A 25123-nucleotide genomic window follows, 5' to 3' on the forward strand; every position below is an offset into this window, starting at 1 on the left:
TGACAGTCTAACTGCCGAAATTCTGAATGTCGATTAGTAGACCAAATACACTTCCTAGTGATTGACTGTGTTCTGCAGAAAGTTACATGGAGGAACAATATATCATGGAACAATAAGGGAAGATGGTTTCTATTTGTTGCTAGAATTCTTACAGTGTGTACAGCAGATGCTGTATTGCCATCTGCATTTACTTCATACCCAGCAAGCCATCTGTCAGCACAGTACTCTGCAGTGATAAGGAAAGTCATTTACAAATATTCTTTTGTTTCTAGGACAGTTGCGCTTCCATGTCCTAATCCCAGCCAGGGAGTCTCGTATAGAGCGTGTAGTATGTTCTGCTCACTTTTACGGGAATATATATCATATTAAGTAGGGCCTGGATTACATTGTTTTATCATAAATATTTAGTAAAATAATATGGTGGTAGTTTTTCTACTTGAAAGTCCCTGTCTGCACCACAAAGATTAAAATTAGATATCATTCCTAGACCTTTATTAAATGAATCACCCGGTAGATTGTTGTTGTTGTTATTATTATTATTATTATTATTATATAATTGTAAAATGCATTCTTCATTTTCATTAGCAGTGCATTGTAAATATAATACCCTAGTTTTACTTGTCAGTATAAGACATAAAACATTATAATATAATCTAGAAAATGGCCCATCTCTGTCATGCGCTGTGGGACCCAAATTGTGTGCCTACACTACACGTGAGCACACGCTAATGGCTCCTGCCGTAACAACGGTGAACATATTGGGCAAAATTCCCAAACCACAGCTGCTACAGTCTACACTCTAGGGCAGTGTTTCCCAACTCCAGTCCTCAGGGGCCCCCAACAGTGCATGTTTTCCTTTTTGGTGCAGAGGTGTTTGCTAATTGTTTCAATTGTGATACTGAGGAGATCTGTAAAGAATGCACTGTTAGGAGTCTCTGAGTTTGGGAAACATTGCTCTAGTGAATGGTGATAGAATTAGGATCTATAGAGAGGTAAAGAAGGGAAGGCGCCAGTAGAAGGGGACAAGTGGAGGGTAAGGAAAGGGGGGGGGGGGGGAATGTTTGGACAATCCAGCATACAGGGTATTGCACTAAGATGGCTGTGATACTAGTGTAAAAGGAGCTAGATGCACTAATGATAGCTCCAAATGTCCTGTTTGTCAGCTTAAGTGCTTTTACCTGCGTTTTCACACTGTTGCAACAGTACTTTGCCTAACTCGCTCATTATTAAATGACCCCTTAGTCACCCACATAACACCACTCAGCACCAATCACAGAGCACACTTAGTGGGTAATTGGATAGCCCTGGAGATCAGTTAGCCCGCGGTAATCTACCGCTGCTAATTGAATTCCGCCCTTAGGCTGGGTACGCATCACAACGGTCCATATCATGGCTGACAGGATGACCTATATAATTATACATCAGTTGCTCATACACACAGAATGATATAGCGCGCAACATATCATTCATTCAGTACCAGCATCCAGGAGTATGCTGTTGGCCGCTAGGTCATCACATCTGATGTGCAGAACATCAGATGTGATGACCCCATCATACGATGTGTACAATATGATGCTTTGATCCACAGGATCAGACGTCATATTGTCTGATGTGTACCCAGGCTTAGTCCATCACCTAACACCACCGACACCAATCACAAAGCACACTGAGGGGTAGATGTATGAAGCAGGGAAGAGTGGAGAAGTTGCTCATGGCAACCAATCGGCTGCTACATATAATTTTATAGAATGCACACACACACTAATAATAGCTCACGCTTGGTGCTCTCCGCCTAACACCACCCACACCAATAATAGCGCACACTTTAGTACTCTCATTCTAATACCACCCACACCAATAATAGCGCACATTTAGTGCTCTGCGCCTAACACCGCCCACACCAATAATAGCCCGCACTTAGGGGGTAATTCCGAGTTGATCGCTCGCTAGCAGTTTTTAGCAGCCATGCAAACGCATTGTCGCCACCCAACGGGGAGTGTATTTTAGCTTTGCAGAAGTGCCAACGCTTGTGCAGCAGAGCGCCTGCAAAATCTTCTTGTGCAAAACAAGACCAGCCCTGTAGTTACTCTTCGTGTGCGTTGATTCTAACGACGGAGGGACGGCTTTTGATGTCACACACCTGTCCAGCCACGCCTGTGTTTTTCCAGACACGCCTGCGTTTTTCTAAGCACTCCCTGAAAACGGTCATTTCACACCCAGAAACGCCCACTTTATGTCAATCTTCCTGCGTTAGGCCATGCGACAGGAATGTTCGTTAGACTCTGTGCAAATTCACGATGCTCATTGTACCTGTGCGACGCGCCTGCGCATTGCGATGCGTACGCATGCGCAGAAATGCCGAATTTTAGCCTGATCGCTGCGAACAACGGCAGTTAGCGATCAACTCGGAATGACCCCCTTAGTACTCTCCACCTAACATCGGGAGTAATTCAGATCTGATCGCTGGGCTTCTAATTTTGCTGTCCCGCGATCAGATAGTCTCCGCCACCAGTGGGATTCGCCGTGCCAGTGTGCGATCACATATGTACGCCGAGCTGCGAAAATCCACTTTGTGCAGTCTGTGCGTAGCCCAGGACTTACTCCTCCATTGCGATGAGAACAGACTGATCGGGGTCGGAGCTGACGTCAGACACCCTCCCTGAAAACTCTTGGACACGCCTGTATTTTTCCAGACACTCCCTGTAAACGCTCAGTTGCCACCCACAAACGGCCTCTTCCTGTCAATCACCTTGCGAACGTGATCGGATTTTTCCCACCATCCCGTCGCTGACCGGCGATGCCCATTGTTGTTGCCCGATGCGCGTGCGCATTGCGGTGCATACGCAGTTAAGACCTGATCGCCCGCTGTGCGAAAATGCACAGCAGCGATCAGATCTGAATTACTCCCATCACCCTTACAATAATAGGGCACATTTAGTACTCTCCACCTTACACCACCCACACCAATAATAGCGCACACTTAATACCTGAACTAACACCACCCACACCAATAGCGCACACTTAGTACCCAACTTAACACCACCCACACAAATAATTACACACAGTACTCTCCACCTAACCCGCACTAATCACCGCAATCTACATACACACATCCCCATTACAACTACTGCTTATATAGCTACCAAGCTTAATGCCATACTGTGACTTTGAGGAAAGTGTATCAAACACTGTAAAGAGGGGAGAAGTTGCCCATAGCAACCTCTCAGCTTCTAGTTAGCATCTATCAAGTACGTTCTATAAAATGTTTATTAAGGAGAGCTGATTGGTTACTATCAGTGATGTGAGATGTAGCAGGTGAGGCAGCGCCTTTCTTATCATACTCAGGTATATGCCAGAGTTTTGACTACATAACGTATATGAAAAATACAAAGAATATGTTATAAATATCTTCTTTCTATTATTCTAATAATTTTTTTTTAAATCAAACATTTTCAAAACTCTGGAGTAAAAAGTCTATGACCGGTGAGGCTGTGCCCCCCCTGTTTACCTTTTCCGCACATCTTTGATCAAAACTCGCCAAATTTCCAGCAGTATATACTGCTGTACCTGTGTATACTGCACACATGCACCCTTGGGCTGATATAGTGTGTGTAAATCTGGCTATGGTACTAGCCAGTACCTCCTTAGCCGTTTACCTTACCGCACGTCACTGGTTACTATGGGCAACTTGTCCACTTCGCCACTCTTTTAGTTTGTTTGCCCAATCTCTAGACTGTGGCATCTATGTACAATTTGGCCACCTGCCATGTCAGAATGTACCGGTGTAAGCTGATCAGCCATTGTGGGCCCGTGCCTCTTAGCTGAGCAGATCTACCTATTTGTGAGCATCTTTATTTATGTTATAGAAGATGATACTAACACAATATAAAATAGCGTGCCCACAGAATACATTCCATTTATAATATACTAGTTGCAATACCCATTTCCGCTTAGGTGGAAGTCAGTGAGAGCGGAAGTCGGTTAGTTATATTTTCTTCAGAGGTTTCACATTGCGTACGTAAACGGATTTGCTCTCTTTGCAAGTATAGGCGAGTACTTCTCTGCTGAGAGTTTCCATAGGATGCTTCACAGCATGTCTCTCGGCCTTCTAAGAGGTGATGTTCTCTCTCTGGGCTATCCTCATGTCTTCTTGAAATACGCGCCCTGTTATCCGCAGCACTACCATGACCAAGTGAAGATTTTCTCCTAGGCATTGTGAAATCTCAACAATAGCGAACTGGCTAAAAAAATGTATAGCTCTTTGACATACATTTATAGATGTTATTCCAAAGAAGTACTAATTAACTGCATTTACCTACGAATAAGTCTATCATGGTACACAGTACACATGTCAGTGGCATGCGGTAAGGTCAGAGGCTGGTGAGGCATTACAGCCACAATGTCTGCCGAATCCTGCTGATGACCCCTACCACCGCCGAGCCAATGCCCGCTACTGCCTCTGAGCCGATGCCTGCTGCCACCGCCAATGGCTTACAAACTTGCACACCATCAACTGACCCAGCCCTCCGCCACTAATTTGCATCTCAATCCGATGCCACCAATGCCCGCTGCCTGCTCATCATACTTGTGATATATTGTACATTTTTATAGAAAAAAAATAAAAGTTAGTGTTTGGGAAGGGAGTGGGAGGAGGACATGAATGCTATTTTGTTGTCCAGGGCTTCCATTAACTTAATGGAGAAGGGTCTGAATGGGTTAAAAAATGTAAAAAAAAAAATGCGTGAGGTCCCCCTTCCTAAGTATAACCAGCCTCGGGCTCTTTGAGCCGGTCCTGGTTGTTTAAATACTGGGAAAAAATTGGACAGGGGTTCCCCGTATTTAGACAACCAGCACTGGGCTCTTAGACCGGTCCTGGTTCCAAAAATACGGGGGACAAAAGATGTAGGGGACCCCCGTATTATTAAAACCAGCACCGGGCTCCACTAGCCAGGGACATAATGCCACAGCCTTGGGACACATTTATGTAGGTCCCTGCGGCCGTGGCATTACCCCCCCAACTAGTCACCCCTGGCCAGGGTTCCCTGGAGGAGTGGGGACCCCTTAAATCAAGAGGTCCCCCCCCTCCAGGCACCCAAGGGCCAGGGGTGAGGCCTGGGGCTGTCCCCAGCACCCCTGGGCGGTGGGTGCCGGGCTGATAGCCATAAGTGTGTATAAAAAAGAATATTATTTTTTGTTGTGGAACTACAAGGCCCAGCAAGCCTCCCCCGCTTGCTGGTACTTGGAGAACCTCAAGTACCGCTCTGTCAGTCCCTCCATTGGTTACCGGTATTCTACCGTGTCAAATATAAAATACTTTTACTTACATACAAGGCTATTACCCAAACTGCACCATCATACATCTCCTCACTCATCTCAAAATTTCTCCCTACCAGACCCCTCCGCTCTGCACAAGATCTGCGTCTCTCATCCAGATGTATTACCTGTTCCCACTCAAAATTACAGGACTTTACCCGGGCTTCACCCACTCTGTGGAATGCCCTCCCACGCACAATAAGACTCTCCACTAGTCTCCAAACCTTTAAACGTTCCCTGAAAACTCATCTCTTCAGACAAGCCTACCAAATTCCTGACCCACACACACAACCTTCAATGCTTCCCTATCCAGTTACATTCCCTCTGTACAGTCCCCATATCCTCACATTTTGTCTTCCAACATTGCTGGGTGATCATATCATACAACCCACTAAGAACCTAGCAATCTGGGGAAACATTATGTAACAGGTTGCATCTATCCTTGTGTATCAATACCTATTTCCCTATAGATTGTAAGCTTGCGAGCAGGGCCTTCCTACCGCTATGTCTATCTTTACCCTGTTTTGTTCTATAACTGTTGTTCTAATTGTAAAGCGCAACGAAATATGCTGCGCTATATAAGAAACTGCTAATAAATAAATAAATAAAGTACCAGCATGCGGGGAAATAACGGGCCCGCTGGTACCTGTAGTTCTACAACAACAAAAATACCCAAATAAAAACACAACACACACACCGTGAAAGTAAAAATTTATTAAAACACACTTACACACTCACACATACTTACCTACATCCGACGCCGGTCACGTCCACTTGTCCATGTAGAATCCAATAGGTGGTTCCTGTAAAAATGAGAGAGAGATTACTTACCTACATCCCACGCCGGTCACGTCCACTTGTCCAGTAGAATCCAATAGGGCCGGTACCTGTAAAAATGAAAATTATACTTACAAACAAAGTAATCCACAGGAGGAGAGAGAGAAATTAATGAATATTATACACTTGCTGACGCGGGAGGACGTTAGCACAGACAGGGGAGAGTGCTGCTGCTAGCTGGGATGATGGAGCAGATGCCCCCGATAGTTGTGAGCCTAGTACCTTTGCCCCCTGTAATTGTGCCCCCAGTTGCTGTGCCCCTTGTAGTTGTGCACCCCAGTTGCTGTGCCCCTTGTAGTTGTGCACCCCAGTTGCTGTGCCCCTTGTAGTTGTGCCCCCCAGTTGCTGTGCCCCTTGTAGTTGTGCCCCTTATAGTTGTGCCCCCCAGTTGCTGTGCCCCATGTAGTTGTGCCCCCCAGTTGCTGTGCCCCTTGTAGTTGTGCCCCCCAGTTGCTGTGCCCCTTGCTGTTGTGCCCCTTATAGTTGTGCCCCTTGTTGTTGTGCCCCCCAGTTGCTGTGCCCCTTATAGTTGTGCCCCTGTTGCTGTGCCCCTTGTTGTTGTGCCCCCCAGTTGCTGTGCCCCTTGTAGTTGTGCCCCGCAGTTGCTGTGCCCCTTGTAGTTGTGACCCCAGTTGCTGTGCCCGCAGTTGCTGTGCCCCTTGTAGTTGTGCCCCCCAGTTGCTGTGCCCCTTGTAGTTGTCCCCCAGTTGCTGTGCCCCTTATAGTTGTGCCCCTGTTGCTGTGCCCCTTGCTGTAGTGCCCCCAGTTGCTGTGCCCCTAATAGATGTGCCCCTGTTGCTGTGCCCCTTGTAGTTGTGCCCCTTGTAGTTGTGCCCCTTATAGTTGTGCCCCTTATAGTTGTGCCCCTTTTGCTGTGCCCCTTGTAGTTGTGCCCCTTTTGCTGTGCCCCCCAGTTGCTGTGCTCCTGTTGCTCTGCCCCCAACACAAACACATAAAAAAAAAACCACACACACACACACACATACTTACCGCTCCTGCAGCACCGTCCTCCTGACGAACGATCATGATAATACTTAGCTTAAAACTTGCCTGGGAAAATTACATACATAATGTTGAAAACTACATCGCAATCGGTTCAGTGGTTTCAGAGTTTATCGCCATCAGACAAACTAAAAGACATTCTCATTTATAAGATATAGATACTGTAGCTATGGATAGATAGATTGATTAAATTTACACAGAATTTCCTTGTTAACTGGTAATATCTTATTGCTTTGTTTATTTTCCACAATATTAATGTGCTCATTTTCAACACTGCTGTATCTGTGTGTTAAAATTACAGTTTGTTACCATTGCAGCTAATTAATTTTTCATGCCAGCCATTTGGCCACAATAACAAGCTGATCTCTGCTCTCCTATGCTGAACATCAGTGCCCAACTGTCCTTGAAAAGCAGCTGTCCTCACATTTATTAATGCAAGTTATTAATGCAGGGTGAGCACTTTCTCCCTGCTAGTTCTCCCACCTCTGAATTTCAGCTAAACGCTATGTGACTTCTGATTATCATCCAAGTTGGTGATGAGCGAGGGATCACTTTAATTTTAAACCAATTTCTTGCTAGTGTGACTCTTCTCATGGTGGGTTATTCTAATTAAGGGTTCTGCTGTAACTGTTGTAGGTTTTGAAGTTTAGTTTGCTCTGTATATGCTTAGATTGCAGAATGGTTTTGCTGTGCCTTGTCTACTGTATAAATATACAATCTTAAACTTATTGGGATATGCCTTAAATGTCGTAACTTTTCCTTTATGTAAGCATAATATTGCATCTAATTAGGTGCCATTCTACTGTCTACATCTACTTGCTTATTGGTAATTTTTGCAGTTTATTTTTTTTATGATTGTTTTGCATTTTGATTAACAATGCCTAGGGTCCTACATTTTATGTATACATTTTATGTGTGTATGTGGGGTTGAGGGATGATATAACATATCTGGTTCTATAGAATTTGTTTATTGTTTTACGTCTGGGACCCTAAACCATCCACTTTTATTTGAATATAATTAGATTGCATTTATTTATTTATTTATTTATTTTAAAAATTTCTGAGGTCTCTTAACATCGAGAGGCTTCTTAATAAGGAATTTGGTATATTATTACTGGTTGAACAGCAGATGGAGAAATGCTGTTTTGATAATTGCACAATATTATGTTACATATTCAAATGTAGGTTAAAGGCTTTTTAATGGAAGTTTACAAATAAATTATTTCACTAAACATTCCTGTTTAGTAACAGCTACCAGATAATAACTGCTGTGGTTTCATCCTTGCTTTTTTTCCCCAGGTTACAGGCGAACCTTTCCTTGTACTGATGATGAGGTCAACTGTAGGTAGCAATTGGCCTTTGGGCGCTATATTCATGATCGGTATGGAATATAACTTCTCCCTTGTCACACAAGTGCTGTACAGATGTGTACCCATACACCAATCCTTTTTTTCATATGGTGCGAAATGCCAGGTGCAACTTATACACTCTGCAATGGGTAGTGATTGCTGCTCTTATGTAATTTTTTACCGACTTTTGGGGGTAATTCAGATCTAATTGTATATGTGCTAAATTTACTCTGACATGCAGGTGGACGCCCCACCCCCCACACAGGTATAAAAGTAGCTCCCTGCCAGCGCAGCTGCTGCGTGCTGCCAGGCCACTACTCGCCGCGTCCCGGGTCACAGCGGCTGTGTGTGACGTCACGTAGCCGTCACGGCCCGCCCCCCTCCCCCCCCAGCGGGCCGGACATGCCTACGATGTCCGGGCCTCGCCCCGCCAATGATGTTCTAACACCGTTGGCACGCCCCCTCCCGCCACGCGACCGCCTCTGCCTGTCAATCAGGCAGGAGCGATCGCAGCCCTGAGATGCTTTTAGCATCTCACTGGGCTCCAGGGTGTGCACACGCAGTGCGGACGCTGCGTGTGCGCACTCCACAAAAGGATTCAGACTACGATCGCTGCCGCGATCCAGTCTGAAATAGCCCCTTTGTGTCTTAGTTGCATGCACATTCCCTTATAGTTTATTAGGTACTTAGGATTAGTATTTTTGTTGCAAAGGTATTAGTATAACGTCACAGATTAATCATAATGATTTGTGGCACTAAGTATGGTGTGGGTCACTCATATCAGGCCTCTTCCTTTTTTACCCAGATACTTTTACCTGAATTTTGTCCGTAGTACACCAAACGGGGCTATTTGGAGCGATTTGAGGATTTGTATGTGGACGCATGTATCTCTAACACAGTATACAGTGTTTATTGAGCTAACCTATTTCCTATTGACTACACTGATAGTACAGTACAGTACAAAAGTCTTCAAAGTGGGGTATCTATAATGGGTGCAGTGTGTGCGATGCCCGCCTATGTAACATTCTCAACACATAGCTGCTGCTTCTTACTAATGTAACATTTTTTAACAACTTAATTTCTCATTAGTGTGATGCCTTGGGGAAATTGGTTTGTGCTGGCCTGGGGTGTCCTGTCCCCTGGACTTGAACCTTAGTGTTAGTGACCCACCAGATCAGCTGGTTGCTGTTGGTGGGCCCATATTTTGGGGCAAAAATATGCGAAGCACTCAAATTTACTCTGTTATATTGGCAATTATAATTATTATGATTAGCAGTGTTTATTTTGTGTGTGCAGTCTTTTTTATGTTTTAATTTATTTTTATGTCTGTTAAAAAAGAAAAAAGTCAACCCAATCTTTTTTATTTATTGTGGCATTATGTAAGACATTTTTGTCACGACCACCGGCCGATTCTCCAACTATGCCAATCTGAGAATTGCCGTCTGTGACTACCGGATTACTTTAAACATGACACTGCCACCAGCAAGGAGATTTTAGCGACTAAATGCAAGGCCGTCTTTGCTTCGGCCTACACACACAATTATTAATACGTCACAAAATAATAACATGGGCCATGAGTCCTTGGGCATAAGAACACAAAACCAAAACTAAAAATTAGGTGTTTAATTTCAAGAATATCTTCAGAGTTTTGAGTTGCAAAAAAGAGTTACAAAGATTATGAGAAATATTTAAAAGTACACACCTATTAGGATACAATTTCATATAAAACAAAATGGAGGATAATTTCACAAACATAACTTAACAGCAGGTAGGCCTTCTGTGTGGAGGGATTTCAGAATGTAAGAGATATGGTGCATTCCCAGCTCCTGGCTGCTTCCCTCAGAAATGAACAACACAGTGTGGGTGAGAGGGGCAGATTTAACCCCCTCACAGCTGCGGCCCCCACCTTTTCCTTAACTCTCTCAATGCTGTGTACCTGGGCAGTGAGAAACCAGATTTCCTTTGGGTTTTACGTTTTAAACAGCTGTCTTCTTAAGTTTCAAGAGGTCAGCTTTTTTAACCTGGCTTTTCTGTAATGTCTCTTCTAACTTATAGCTTCTTAGATAAGGGCCATAAACTAACCTCTGACTCCCCACTATACATCAAGTGTCCTCTACTCCCATATCTGTGTAGCTATGAGTTCACCTAGAGGACAGGCTGGTGTCCATGTTTCACATCATACATTACATTATACATTTAGACATTACATACAGGTCTTAAATTGCTGGATGCAAGTAAAATGTTGCATTTTGACACAGTGTTAATGTCACTTACCTGCAGTACCTCAGTCCGGGGCTTCTGCTGGAAGGGAGCCATTTTCTAACTTGTTAGCATCTTAGTCTAATCCCTTCCCTGTTATCTACTGTTTAGTTACCTCCAAGTCGTAGACCAAAGGGGATTTTGTTTTGTTAATATTTCACAATTCATTTCTCATACGTCCTAGAGGATGCTGGGGTCATCATAGAACCATGGGGGTATAGACGGGATCCGCAGGAGACATGGGCACTTTAAGACTTTGAAAGGGTGTGAACTGGCTCCTCCCTCTATGCCCCTCCTCCAGACTCCAGTTTTAGAATTGTGCCCAGTGAGACTGGACGCACTACAGGGAGCTCTACTGAGTTTCTCTGAAAAATACTTTTTGTTAGGTTTTTTATGTTCAGGGAGGCTGCTGGCAACAGTCTCCCTGCTTCGTGGGACTTAGGGGAGAGGAGTATGACCCATTTCCAGTGAGTTCAAGGGCTCTGCTTTTGGCTACAGGACACCATTAGCTCCTGAGGGTGCTGATCGCTGGGTATGCCTAGATGCTCACTCCCGCAGCCTGCCGTCACCCCCTTACAGAGCCAGAAGTCAGAAGACAGGTGAGTAGCTGAAGAAAAGATGACTTCAGTGACGGCATTCTCTGAGGTACCACACAGCGCGCGGATACTGCGCGCTAAGCTCCCACATATACACAGCACTACAGGGTGCAGGGCACAGGGGGGGAGGCGCCCTAGGCAGCTAATATATCCTTAGTGGATACTGGCAAAATAGGGACATTAGTGCCGAGGCACTGTCCAAAAACCCCGCCAGTATAATCATTGAAGAAGCGGGACAGAAGCGTGCCATTAAGGGGGCGAGGCTTCGTCCTCACAGCTCACTCGGCACCATTTTCTCTCTATCAGGCTGCAGAGACGCTGGTCCTTCCTTCACACTGACAAGTATTGGTGCAAAACGGTGGGGGGACACTGGCTAATTTGGTGCAGTATACCTTATATTAAAAGCGCTACAGGTCTGAGGCATTTATTGGGCGCTTCAGAACCGCTGATTGGGCGCTGTGGTGTGAGCTGGCAAATCTCCTCTGTGTCTCTCTAACAGGCTTTACTGTGGGTCTGTCCCCTATAGGCCCGGTGTGTCTGTGGGTGTTTGGTGCACGTGTGTCGACATGTCTGAGGCTGAAGGCTCTTCCCAGAAGGAGGCTGTATTAGGGACACAAACGGCTGCGGGGGTGACCCTGTCGGCACCGCCGACGCCGGATTGGATAAATATGTTGAACGACTTGAATGCTAATGTGGCTCTTATTAGTAAGAGGCTAGATAAGTCTGAGTCTCAAACCCAGGCATGGAAGAAATCTGTAGAAGATATGTTATTGCAAAGTCAGGTCCCCTCAGGGTCACAGAAACGTATGCTGGCCCAGTTGGCAGACACTGATACCGACACGGACTCTGATTCCAGTGTCGACTATAACGATTCCAGATTAGATCCAAAATTGGCAAAGAGCATTCAGTACATGATTGTGGCGGTTAAAGAGGTGCTACATATCACTGAGGACCCGGCTGTCCCTGATAAAAGGGTCTGTATGTATAAGGAAAGGGAACCTGATGTAACGTTTCTCCCCTCTCATGAACTGAACACGCTATTTGAAAAACTCTGGGAAGCTCCTGACAAAAAGTTTCAGATTCCCAAAAGAATTAAGGTAGCTTATCCATTTTCCTCGGCGGATAGGGAAAAGTGGGAGTCACCCCCCACCGTGGACAAGGCTCTGTCACGTTTGTCTAAAAATGCGGCTCTCCTGTCACCTGACACGGCGCCCCTTAAGGATCCTGCAGATCGCAAACAAGAAACTTCGTTAAAGTCCATTTATGCGACCACAGGTACGCTACTCAGACCTGTCATTGCGTCTGCGTTGGTAAGTAGTGCTATCGAAAAGTGGACAGACAACTTGTCTTCTGAAATAGATACCCTAGATAGGGATAGCGTCCTCTTGACGCTGGGTTATATCAAGGACGCTGCAGCATACCTTAAGGAAGCTGCGAGAGATATTGGTCTTTTGGGATCAAAGGCAAATGCCATGGCAGTCTCCGCTAGACGAGCGTTGTGGATTTACCAATGGAATGCTGATGCTGATTCCAAGAAAAGTATGGAATCTCTACCATATAAAGGTAAGGCTTTATTTGGTGACGGCCTTGATGATTTGGTATCTACAGCTACCGCGAGTAAGTCTTCCTTTTTGCCTTATGTTCCTCCACAACAAAAGAAAACGTATCACTATCAGATGCAGTCCTTTCGGCCCAATAAATACAGAAAGGGCCGAGGTTCTTCCTTCCTTGCTACTAGAGAAAGGGGAAGAGGTAAACGATCACCAGCCTTGTCAGGCTCCCAGGAGCAGAAGTCCTCCCAGGCTTCTGCCACTTCCACCGCATGACGTTGGGGCTCCTATGCTGGAGTCCGCACCGGTGGGGGCACGTCTCAAACTCTTCAGTCAGTTTTGGTTTCGTTCGGACCTATACCCATGGGTTTTACAAATAGTATCCCAAGGGTACAAGCTGGAGTTTCAAGACGTTCCCCCTCGCCGTTTTTTCAAATCGGCCTTACCAGCTTCTCTTCCGGACAGGGAGGTAGTTTGCGACGCAATATAAAAGTTGTGTCAAAATCAAGTTATCATCAGGGTTCCCCAGTCACCACAGGGAGCAGGCTTTTATTCGAGCCTGTTTGTGGTCCCGAAGCCGGACGGCTCGGTCAGACCAATCCTAAACCTGAAATCCTTACATTTCTACCTAAAGAAATTCAAATTCAAGATGGAGTCTCTCTGCGCAGTGATCTCCAGTCTGGAGGAAGGGAATTTTATGGTGTCGGTGGACATAAAGGATGCCTACTTACATGTTCCCATTTATAATCCGCATCAGGCTTACCTGAGGTTTGCAATTCAGGATTGTCATTACCAATTTCAAACGTTGCCGTGTGGTCTGTCCACGGCTCAGAGGATTTTCACCAAAGTGATGGCAGAGATGATGGTTCTCCTTCGCAAGCAAGGAGTCATGATTATCCCATACTTGGACGATCTCCTGATAAAGGCGATATCCAGGGACCAGTTGGTGAAAAAAGTTGCACTCTCCCTGACAGTCCATCAGCAACATGGTTGGCTCCTAAACTTACCAAAATCACTGTTGATTCCGATGACGCGGTTGTCGTTTTTGAGAATGATATTGGACACAGAACTACAGAGAGTCTTTCTTCCAGTGGAAAAGGCTCTGGAACTTCAGAGTCTGGTCAAACAAATTCTGAAACCAGCAAGAGTGTCAATCCATCAATGCATTCGGTTGCTGGGGAAGATGGTTGCGGCCTACGAGGCCATTCAGTTTGGGTGGTTCCATGCCAGAGTGTTCCAGTGGGAACTGTTGGACAAGTGGTCCAGGGCCCACCTACACATGCACCGGAGGATAATCCTGTCTTCCAAGACCAGGGTATCACTCCTGTGGTGGCTGCACCGCTCTCACCTCCTAGAGGGGCGCAGGTTCGGGAATCAGGACTGGATCCTAGTGACCACGGATGCAAGCCTCCGAGGCTGGGGGGCAGTCACAATGGGAGAAAACTTCCAAGGACGATGGACAAGTCAGGAAACTTGTCTCCACATAAATGTTCTGGAGTTAAGAGCCATTTACAACGGCCTTCTGCAAGCGGAACATCTTCTTCGAGATCTGCCTGTACTGATCCAGTCGGACAATGTAACAGCAGTAGCGTACATAAACCGTCAGGGCGGAACGAAAAGCAGAGTGGCAATGGCAGAAGCCACAAGGATTTTCCGCTGGGCTGAAAAGCATACAAGCGCTCTGTCAGCGATCTTCATTCCAGGAGTGGACAACTGGGAAGCAGACTTCCTCAGCAGACACGATCTCCATCCAGGAGAGTGGGGCCTCCACCAAGAAGTCTTCGCAGAGGTGACAAGTCGTTGGGGAGTTCCTCAAGTAGACATGATGGCATCTCGGCTCAACAAGAAGCTTCAGAGATATTGTTCCAGGTCAAGGGACCCTCAAGCAATTGCAGTGGATGCACTGGTGACACCATGGGTGTTTCAGGCGGTGTATGTATTCCCTCCACTTCCTCTCATTCCAAAAGTTCTAAAGATCATAAGAAGAACAAAGATCCAGGCGATCCTCATTGTCCCAGACTGGCCAAGGAGGGCTTGGTATCCAGATCTTCAGGAATTACTAATAGTAGATCCCTGGCCTCTTCCTCTGCGCGAGGACCTGTTACAACAGGGGCCGTGCGTATATCAGGACTTACCGCGGCTACGTTTGACGGCATGGCGGTTAAGCGCAAAATCCTAGCCTGTAAGGATATTCCCAGTGAAGTAATTCCCACACTTATTCAGGCCAGAAAAGGGGTAACGTCTAAACATTACCACAGTATTTGGAAAAAATATGTTTCCAAGGGGGCTCCTACGGAGGAGTTTCGGCTAGGACGTTTTCTCCATTTTCTACAAACAGGTATGGAGGCGGGCCCAAAATTGGGCTCACTTAAGGTACAGATTTCGGCCTTATTGGCTTTCTTTCAGAAACAATTGGCCTCCCTTCCAGAAGTTCAGACTTTCGTGAAAGGCGTGTTGCACATCCAACCTCCATTTGTGTGCCTCCAGTGGCACCATGGGATCTTAATGTGGTGTTGCAGTTCCTTCAATCACATTGGTTTGAACCTTTACGGAAGGTGGAGTTGAAATTCCTTACTTGTAAAGTGGTCATCCTGTTGGCCTTGGCTTCTGCAAGGCGGGTGTCTGAATTAGCGGCCTTGTCTCACAAGAGCCCTTATTTGATCTTCCATGAAAATAGAGCTGAATTGAGGACACGTCGACAATTTCTGCCGAAGGTGGTTTCCTCTTTCCACATGAACCAAACTATTGTGGTGCCTGTGGCTACTGACGCTTTCGCTGAGTCAAAATTTCTGGATGTGGTCAGAGCTTTGAAGATTTATGTCGCCATAACGGCTCAGATTAGAAAAACAGAAGCTCTGTTTGTCCTGTATGCTCCCAACAAGGTTGGGTGTCCTGCTTCCAAGCAGACCATTGCACGCTGGATCTATAACACGATTCAGCAGGCTCATTCCACGGCTGGATTGCCGTTACCGGAATCGGTAAAAGCCCATTCTACTAGAAAGGTGGGTTCATCCTAGGCGGCTGCCCGGGGGGTCTCGGCATTGCAACTTTGCCGAGCAGCTACTTGGTAGGGGTCAAACTCTTTTGCAAAGTCCTTCAAGTTTGACACCTTGGCCGATGAAGACCTTAAGCTTGGTCAATCGGTGCTGCAGAGTCATCCGCACTCTCCCGCCCGTTCTAGAGCTTTGGTATAACCCCATGGTTCTATGATGACCCCAGCATCCTCTAGGACGTATGAGAAAATAGGATTTTAATACCTACCAGTAAATCCTTTTCTCTTAGTCCGTAGAGGATGCTGGGCGCCCGTCCCAGTGCGTACTGTCTCTGCAGTTATTAGTTGTGGTTACACACGTTGTGTTACGTTTATTATCAGCGTGTTGCTGCAAGTGTTCATGCCGTTGGCTTGTGTTCTGTTGAATGCCACGTTGTGCGGCATGCTTGAGGTGTGAGCTGGTATGAATCTTACCTTAGTTTAACAATAAATCCTTTCCTCGAAATGTCCGTCTCCCTGGGCACAGTTCCTATAACTGGAGTCTGGAGGAGGGGCATAGAGGGAGGAGCCAGTTCACACCCTTTCAAAGTCTTAAAGTGCCCATGTCTCCTGCGGATCCCGTCTATACCCCATGGTTCTATGATGACCCCAGCATCCTCTACGGACTAAGAGAAAAGGATTTACCGGTAGGTATTAAAATCCTATTTTTACAGCAATATTTTTTTTTTGTGTGATGTGGATGTAGCGGAGTTTGGTCATATACCCACATCTATATATTAATAGCAAAAGGATGACTTTTATAAGTGACATATTCTATGATGCCGTTGTCTGAGCAGGGCAAATTAAAGGTCTTGGTCCCTAGATTTGCAGACAAATATTGACGTTGTAATTGGTTGCTTTGTTTCAAAGTGATGTGGTTAAAATTCCTGCCTGCCATTTACAATGCATCACTATTGTGCTCTGGAAAATGTGACAGTTGGTGAACTCTCCCAGTGCACCTGCTTGGTGAACTGGAACATATGACCTGCTGGGTGGTCTCATAACTGTGACAGTTATTTGCAGCCACCCACTAAGCAGGGATTTTTTGAAATTCGACTCCTAAGAAGGTGAAATGGGGTAAAATGTTCCGCCCAGCAAACCTTTGCCCAGTTGAAACCAGGCACATCAGCTAGTATACATTATATCTAAATATCCATGGTTCTTGCAATAATTTTGCAAGAACGCATTTAGCAAAATGATGGTACTTCCTTTTCTGTATTTATGGATTGTAAACGTATAACTTTCTTTTTATGGCAACAGAATTGTAGCAGAGAGTCTAAATACACTGAGCCTGATGATGTGTGAGACCAAAATAATTAGAAAAAAAGTGTATAACCAGAAATATACAGTCACATCTAAATAAGATTAGGAATAAGTTATACATATGCGGAGTTGTGATATATAAATCAGTGAAAGTGTATCATCACAGAAACAGTTGCTGCATTAGGCAAGTGTATCGGAATGCTGACATGTAAATGAATAACTTAGAGTGACCGTATCAAACAACACTGGGGATTGAGCACATTTGTTTCAATAAATTATAACAACAGTATCAAAATAAATTAGTCCATGAAAGATTGCAACAAGTCTCTCACATTGCAGCTATTACTTTTTGAACAAATAAATGTAAAAAGCTTTAAATAACTTTCTGCAATGCTCTTTGTTTAGAAATACAGTGTACATCCATGGGGGAGACTGTTTAAAATAAACTAACCCGGACCAGTATACATCCAGGAAATATTCATTAACAATATCTGACAACTCCTCAAGGATTATCCCAGCAATGCCTATAAGAAAGTGTGTGTATGTATATGTATGTATATGTATATATATATATATATATATATATATATATATATATATATATATATATAATATTCTGCCAACTGGACAGAACAGGTTTTTGTTTTGTATTTTTTTTTATTTACTCATTATTATTATTATTTTTTTGGGGGGGGGGGGCACAGAGAATGCACTACACAGTGCCCAGGCGATGAGCTGCTACAGGGGACACTTTGGGGTGTGATCGCACAGGAGGGGGGTGGGGTTGGGGGGCTGGTTTCAGCTGCTGACAGTGGACACTAAAGTGAATTGAATATATTATACACACACAAACGCAGGTATAAAAATGAGTATATTTAAAGTTATCCAGTGTGTATCAATAAACAGTTTATTACTTTGATAGACTTGAAGCAGACTCGTGAAGATTACACAGTATGATAATGAAAGCCACAAATTAGTGATGAGTGGGGTGCAATCTCTTTGGGGGGGAAATCAGAGGTGCCATGTGTACTGGTGGGGAGGATTTGGATGCTGCCATACTAGGAGGAATCAGCCGTGCATTGCTGATTGAGGAAATTGGAAGGGGTGCTGTGCTGCTTGTACTTAGTGGGGAGGATTGGGGATGTCATCTGTACTAGGGGGGATGAGAGGTGCCGTGTGTAGGGGCAGGGTGGAGGATCGGATGCGCTGTCTGTACTGTGGAGGCAGTTCGGGGGTGCAGTGATGCCTGTATTCTGCAGCAGAATACAGAGGACCCGGCAAGGATAATCCAAGAGATTGTCAGCCCAGTACTTCATCACTGTTGGCCACTGCTACAGGTGGGGAGATGGACAGCATGTCCTACCTGGCAACTTGGGTTTACTGTTGCTCCCGCTGATGATAGGATGTCCGTGGCCGCGAATCTCGGCGCTAATGACAGGACATCCTGTCACGTCTAGCAGAGTTTGAGGATCCGGCAGCTGAGATTTGCCAGAGGAGGTAGCAGGCTGTGAATGAACCAAACGAGGGGGCTGGATATAGTTCCTTCGCATGGGACACGGAGCAATGAAGAACGTAGGCAGGGTTTGAGACTCAATGGAAAGTATTTATTATGTACAGGGCTGAGGTAGAGAATCGAGGCTGGAGCACAATGGTTAAGACGTGGCTGGAGGCAAAGAACTGTGGACTGTGATTTAAAAGACGAGACTGTAGATGATGAACTGTGGATGATGGTTGAAGACGTGGCTGGAGACAAGGACTGTGGTTTGGAAAACGAGGCTGAAGATAATAATCTGTGGTCGGTGGTACAAAGGCGTGGCTGGTGAAGGAGATCTGTGGAGTGTGGCTTGAAAGACGAGGCAGGAGACCCGGGGCCGACTGTGCCCAAAGAGTCTTACTGGACAGGGTTTTCCAGGGGCGCTTCCACAGGCAGAAGCAGGGTAGGAACGGCAGGGCTGCAGCAGCAACAGAGAACCGACCAAGCAGGATCAGGAGGAACCAGAATACAGCAGGAATCCTGGGAGCACAGGCTAAAGCACCTACAACAGGGTTGTAACTTGAAGCACTGGCATCCCTGTCCTAAACCAGCCCCCTTTTATAGGGAGAGCTTCCCCTGGATTGGCTGGAAGAGCCAGGAACTATGCTCAAAACTTGGTCTCCAACATGGCGGCGCCCAGTAATGCAGACCTTTTTGCAAAGCCACATTGCTCACTGCCCCTGGTCTCCTAGCAATGGCTCAGCAAGAGCGACCCACTGTAGCGACGTCCCGCCGCCACGAGCGGACCCCCTCACCGCCGCTACTGCTGCCCACGGATCTGGCGCAGCAGCCCACCTCCGCCGCTGCCCGCACATCGCCAAGGAAGCCAGCCCTGCGGCCCCAGCGTACCGGTAAGACTCCGGACGCTGACACATCCTCTGATACCAGCATTGATGCCAGGAGGACCACAGCTGTCATTCCGTGCTGGAAGGTGACTATGACTGCCGGCCAGTGTCTGCCTACTTATCGTTCAGTTGGAGGCAAAAATCCCCCTACACCTGAATGATTAGTTGGAAAAATCAAACATGTTTGATTTTCCCATCTAGTTGGACCAACCATTTTTGACCGTTTTTCAGCATGTGGGGGCAAATGTCTGATTATCATTTTCCCACACACTGCCAGATTGTGGTTCCAACCAGCCAACTAGATTTACTTTCCCCCCAAAGGCTTGTTTTTCTGTAGGGCACAGACCTCAAACTGATAAACTACAACTCATAGCAAGTTGTGCTTGCACTTTCATCAGGGCCGATTCTTTGCCTTGTGGCGCCCCGGGCAAAATATAGGGGCGTGGCTTCAAATGGGGGCGTGGCCATGGCGCTGAAAGAAAAAATAAAATAAAAAAAAAGTATACTTACCATCCCCGTTCCTGATCCAGACCGCCTTCGCCGGCGCCGCCGCTCTTCTCCTCTCTTCGATCTATGGGAGAGACGTTATTACGTCTCTCCCATAGAACAGCATAGACACTAGAGGTCAATTATGACCCCTAGTGTCTGTGCCAGTATGTTGTGCGGTGCGCGATGGCGTCATCGCGCATCGCACAGCAAAGGTCCTCTCCATGAAGGGAAACTAGACCGTAGCGTCTAGTTTCCCTTCATGGAGAGGACCTTTGCTGTGCGGTGCGTGATGACGTCATCGCGCACCGCACATCTAAGGTCCTCTCAATGAAGGGAAACTAGACGCTACGCGTCTGGTTCCCTTCAAAGCGGGGGGGCACAGTGGGGGGCACAGTGGCGGATCTTGCCCTGGTGCGGCGCCCTCCGGATGGCGCCGGCGCCCTCCGGAAGGCGGCGCCCCGGGCAAAAGTACCGCTTGCCCGTGGCAAGAACCGCCACTGACTTTCATAGTGCTGTGTACTTTTAACATGTGCTTTTGGGACAGGAAGAATGCATCTATTTCCTGTAGCTATGGGTAACATGATTATTTTAAGGTGTTTATTGCATGTTGCCTCATTACCTACCTGTTGAGCAACATTTGCAATCCTAAAAGCTACAAGATAGTTACACCTTTTTCCTTAACTCTGAAATGTACTTTGTTTGTAAAGTGATTACAGATAGTGTGGATAGAGTTCCTGTAAACCAGAGATTTTCAACCTTTTACAACTCGCGGCACACTGAATAAGATTTAAATATTGCCAAGGCACATTCAAATATAATGGTGATGCATGGTGCAGTTGCGTGTCCTAGGATGTCATGTCGCAGCTTCTCCATAGGTAACGCCTGAGCCACATCTGAGAAAGCCAGAAGAGCCCAAAATTAGAACTGGCTCTGCAACCACGAAACCCACCAGTATTGATCGTTCCAGGGCCTCAGTAGCGGCAAAACACTGACGGGCCTGGCTCTGCTTATATGGCGGCACACCTGGAGACTGCTCAGGGCACACCACTGCTGTAAACCATTAGCTTCAAACCGGTTATCATAAAATATAGTTAACTTTAAGGTTTTCAGACTGCAAAAACCAGATGGAGCAAGTATGTGACAATGAGCCTGTTAGGAAGAAAATTGTTTATAGAAACGGCACATGCCTTGGTATACAGGATATAATGCTGCCCGTTTATTTAGAATCAGTCCACTTGCCAAGGCTTCCACGTGTCCCCCTTTTGCACAAAAAAGCTTTATCTAACAAAGGGGGTCATTCCGAGTTGATCGCTAGCTGCCGTTGTTCGCAGCACAGCGATCAGGCTAAAATCGGCATTTCTGCACATGCGTATGCATCGCAATGCGCACGCGCGACGTACGGGTACAAAGGCATTTGTTGTTTTGCACAGGTTCTAGCTAAGTTTTCAGTGGCACTGATGGCCGCAAGAAGATTGACAGGAAGGGGGCGTTTCTGGGTGTCAACTGACCGTTTTCAGGGAGTGTTTGCAAAAACGCAGGCATGTCTGAAAAAACGCAGTCGTGGCTGGGCGTTCGCTGGGCAGGTGTATGACTTCAAATCCGGACACGAATAGGCTGAAGTGATCGCAAGCGCTGAGTAGGTTCAGAGCTACTCAGAAACTGCACAAACTGGTTTTGCAGAGCTCGGCTGCACATGCGTTCGCACTTCTGCTAAGCTAAATTATACTCCCCAGTGGGCGGCGGCATAGCGTTTGCACGGCTGCTAAAACTAGCTAGCGAGCAGTCAACTCGGAATGACCCCCTTTGCTCATTTTCTGATCATTCATCATTCCGATGGAATAACTGGGCTTAGATTTATACAACTTGTTTACTCTGATCATATTGATTTGATTATCAGGCATTATGCTGAATTAGGAAATAACACCTGCTGTGATGTACCATTGGCGATGCCACAATGTTTGCTGCCATGTTTAGGTTGGGGTTTTGACAATTAATAGTCATCTGTCACATTAACCCTGGTGCTGTTAATTTGATGTCAAGACCTGCCACTGTTCAGCAAGTGTATGCTCTGTGTCATGAGCATACATCTAAACGTTCATAAATACTGATTTAGCACACAGGGGTGTGACTACGCCATGCCCTGTGTCATAGACAGGGGTTAAAGTGAGCCAGAACGAGGCGGAACTGCATTCCGTCAGTTCCACTTGCGTTCCGTCTCCTCTGGCTCACCTCACCCGATGTGTGCCGGCGCCGCAGGGAGATGCCGGGCGCCCGCTGTTACCAGCGGCGCCCAGCTCTCCCCGCATAGTGGAAGCCCAGCGGCAGGAGCTCACTACTGAGCTTTTGCTCCTGGCTCTAGTGTGCGCTATGAGAGAGACGTCATGATGTCTCTCTCATAGTGCAGGGAGCCGGACGCCAGGAGATCACAGCGGTTGGACACGGGAGCGGGACTTGGTAAGTATGGTGGCTTTTGTTTTTTAAGGCACGTCTACTGGGGGCAAGCTACAGGGGGGTAAACTACTGGGGGGCAAACTACAGGGGCGCATTACTACTGGGGGCATTACTATTTGGGGCACACTACTGGGGGCATAACTATTTGGGGACTAAACTACAGGGGGGCTAAACTACAAGGGCATTACTACAGGGGGGCTAAACTACAAGGGGGCAAACTACAGAGGCCATTACTACTGGGGGCATTACTACTTGGGGCAAGCTACATGGGGCTAACTATTGGGGGCAAACTACAGGGGGGCATAACTACAGGGGTGCATTACTACTGAGGGCATAAATACAGGGCGCATTACTACTGAGGGCATAACTTCAGGGGCGCATTACTACTGGGGGTATAACTACAGGTGCACATTACTACTGGGGGCATAACTACAGGGGCAAACTACATGGGGATTAACTACAGGGGGGGCATAACTACAGGGGCTAAACTACTGGGGGCATTCCTACTTGGGGCAAACTGCATGGGGCTAAACTACTGGGTGCATTACTACTGGGGGGCAAAACTACTGGGGGCATAACTGCAGGGGCTAAACTACTGGGGGCATTACCACTGGGAGGCTAAACTAAAGTGGGGGTAAACTACTGGGGTCATAACTGCAGGGGCTAAACTACAGGGGGCTAAACGACTGGGGGCATTACTACTGGGGGCAATAGTACACAGGGGCATTACTAATGGGGGCACTACTAATGAGGGCATTGTAAAGGGGGCACTTTATAAGGGGCATCACTCCTGGGGACATAAGGGGCACTACTACTGGCGGCCTTGCATAAGGGGCACCACTACTATGGGCTCTATATAAGGGGCACTACCAGTACAGTGGACATTGCATAAGGAGCACTACTAATGTGGTCATTGTAAAAGGGGCGCTACTGCTGTGGGCATTGTGTATTACGGGGTGCTACTACTGTGGGCGTTATGTGTATTAGGGGTGCTACGACTGTGGGCATTATTACTATTGTGTGACCACGCCCCTTTCATTTTGAGACCATGCCCCCTATTTGGGGTGCGTGCAATACTTTTATTCCATGTGCGCCGCGGGTAACCCCACCGCTGACCGCAAAGTTCCCACCATTGAAACTAATGGAGGCAGTTGTGCGATGCACTGTCTGCCAGCTCAGACGCGAATACAGCCAATCAGGAGAGTGCCACGAAGTGGCGCTTCCTGATTGTCTAAAGGGACCTTTCTGTGACTCTGCATTCGGGGAAAGGGGTCCCATGTGTAAACATGGGACCCCTTTCAGTCCGCCTGGTCCGGGTGTTCGTGTTTTTTTTTTGCCAAGTACGTGGATTATAATCAGGACACTGGATCAGGTGAGTATAATTTTATTTACAGGTACCCCGGATCGTTGGAGACGAGCCCAGAGTCGGCGTGTCAACATAGGTAAGTATGTATGTGTCGGCATGTATGAAATAAACTTTTACTTTCACGGTGTCTGTGTCCTGTTTTTATTTGGGTATTTTTTCCCAGTAGAACTACAGGTACCAGCAGGCCCGTTTTTCGCCCGCATGCTGGTACTTGTGGTTCTTCAAGTACCAGCTTGCGGGGGAGGCTTGCTGGGACTTGTAGTACTACTGGAAAAAACAATATTCTTTCATTTTTCAAAAGGCTATCAGCCCCCCATCCGCAGCCCTTGGATGGGGGGGGGGACAGCCTCGGGCTTCACCCCTGGCCCTTGGGTGGCTGGAGGGGGGGGACCCCTTGATTGAAGGGGTCCCCACTCCTCCAGGGTACCCCGGCCAGGGGTGACTAGTTGCGTAATTAATGCCACGGCCGCAGGCTAGTGGAGCCCGATGCTGGTGTAAAAAATATGGGGGACCCCTACTCTTTTTGTCCCCCGTATTTTTTGCACCAGCACCAGGCGCAGAGACCGGTGCTGGTTTTAAAAATACGGGGGATCCCCTGTCAGTTTTTCCCCCGGATTTTTAGAACCATGACCGGCTCGAAGAGCCCGAGGATGGTCATGCTTAGGAGGGGGGACCCCACGCAATTTTTTTTTCGGGTTTTTTCCCGTTTTTTTAACATTTTAAAAAATCTAATCAAAATCCGTCAAATCGGCCGTTTTTCGACAGCGGGACTGTCGAATCCGTTTTTTTATTGAATATGTTGAATTCCGGCACCCACCTGCCGGAATTCGACGGTCTAATTGTGTCGAATTAAAAAACGGGCGAAAAATTGCCGCGATACGCCGGCTATTGCATATACCCCATAATCTGCTGCTACATTCCAGTGTGGTGCCTTGGTGCGGTTGGGTTTTGCTGGCCTGTGCTTTGCCTTTGAAGCTTAAGAATGTTAGGGACCCACCTGGTGAGGTCACCTGGCCTGGTGCGCAGAACCTCAATTTTACTCCATGTTAAATTGCAGAGTTTATTATAATTGTTATGATTACCAGCGTTCTTAGGGGCTATTCAGAGTTGGTCACAGATGTTGCTTTTGCAGCAACATTTGCAACCATATACTCACATGCTGGGGGCGGCCCAGCACAGGAGAAGGCCACCCAGCATGTGTGGCGCTGATCCGCAATGCAATCACATTTAATAGAGGT

General features: G+C 46.7%; 1 protein-coding gene across 3 annotated transcripts in view; it reads left to right on the top strand.

Moving 5' to 3' along the window:
• The window catches only part of SGMS1 (sphingomyelin synthase 1), a 622085-nt gene that overhangs the window by 491793 nt on the left and 105169 nt on the right, over window positions 1-25123 (top strand). Inside the window, exons 1-2 of one of the 3 annotated variants that reach the window (XM_063961728.1) lie at window positions 7732-7747; window positions 8452-8533. The exons of the other annotated variants lie outside the window; for them this stretch is intronic. The gene's annotated coding sequence lies outside the window, so the exon portion shown is untranslated. Of the gene's footprint in view, window positions 1-7731; window positions 7748-8451; window positions 8534-25123 lie in introns of those variants that run through there. 3 annotated transcript variants of the gene reach the window in all.

This window comes from Pseudophryne corroboree, chromosome 3 (genome assembly GCF_028390025.1).
Source record: "Pseudophryne corroboree isolate aPseCor3 chromosome 3, aPseCor3.hap2, whole genome shotgun sequence".
In the NCBI taxonomy this organism is placed as follows: Eukaryota; Metazoa; Chordata; class Amphibia; order Anura; family Myobatrachidae; genus Pseudophryne; species Pseudophryne corroboree.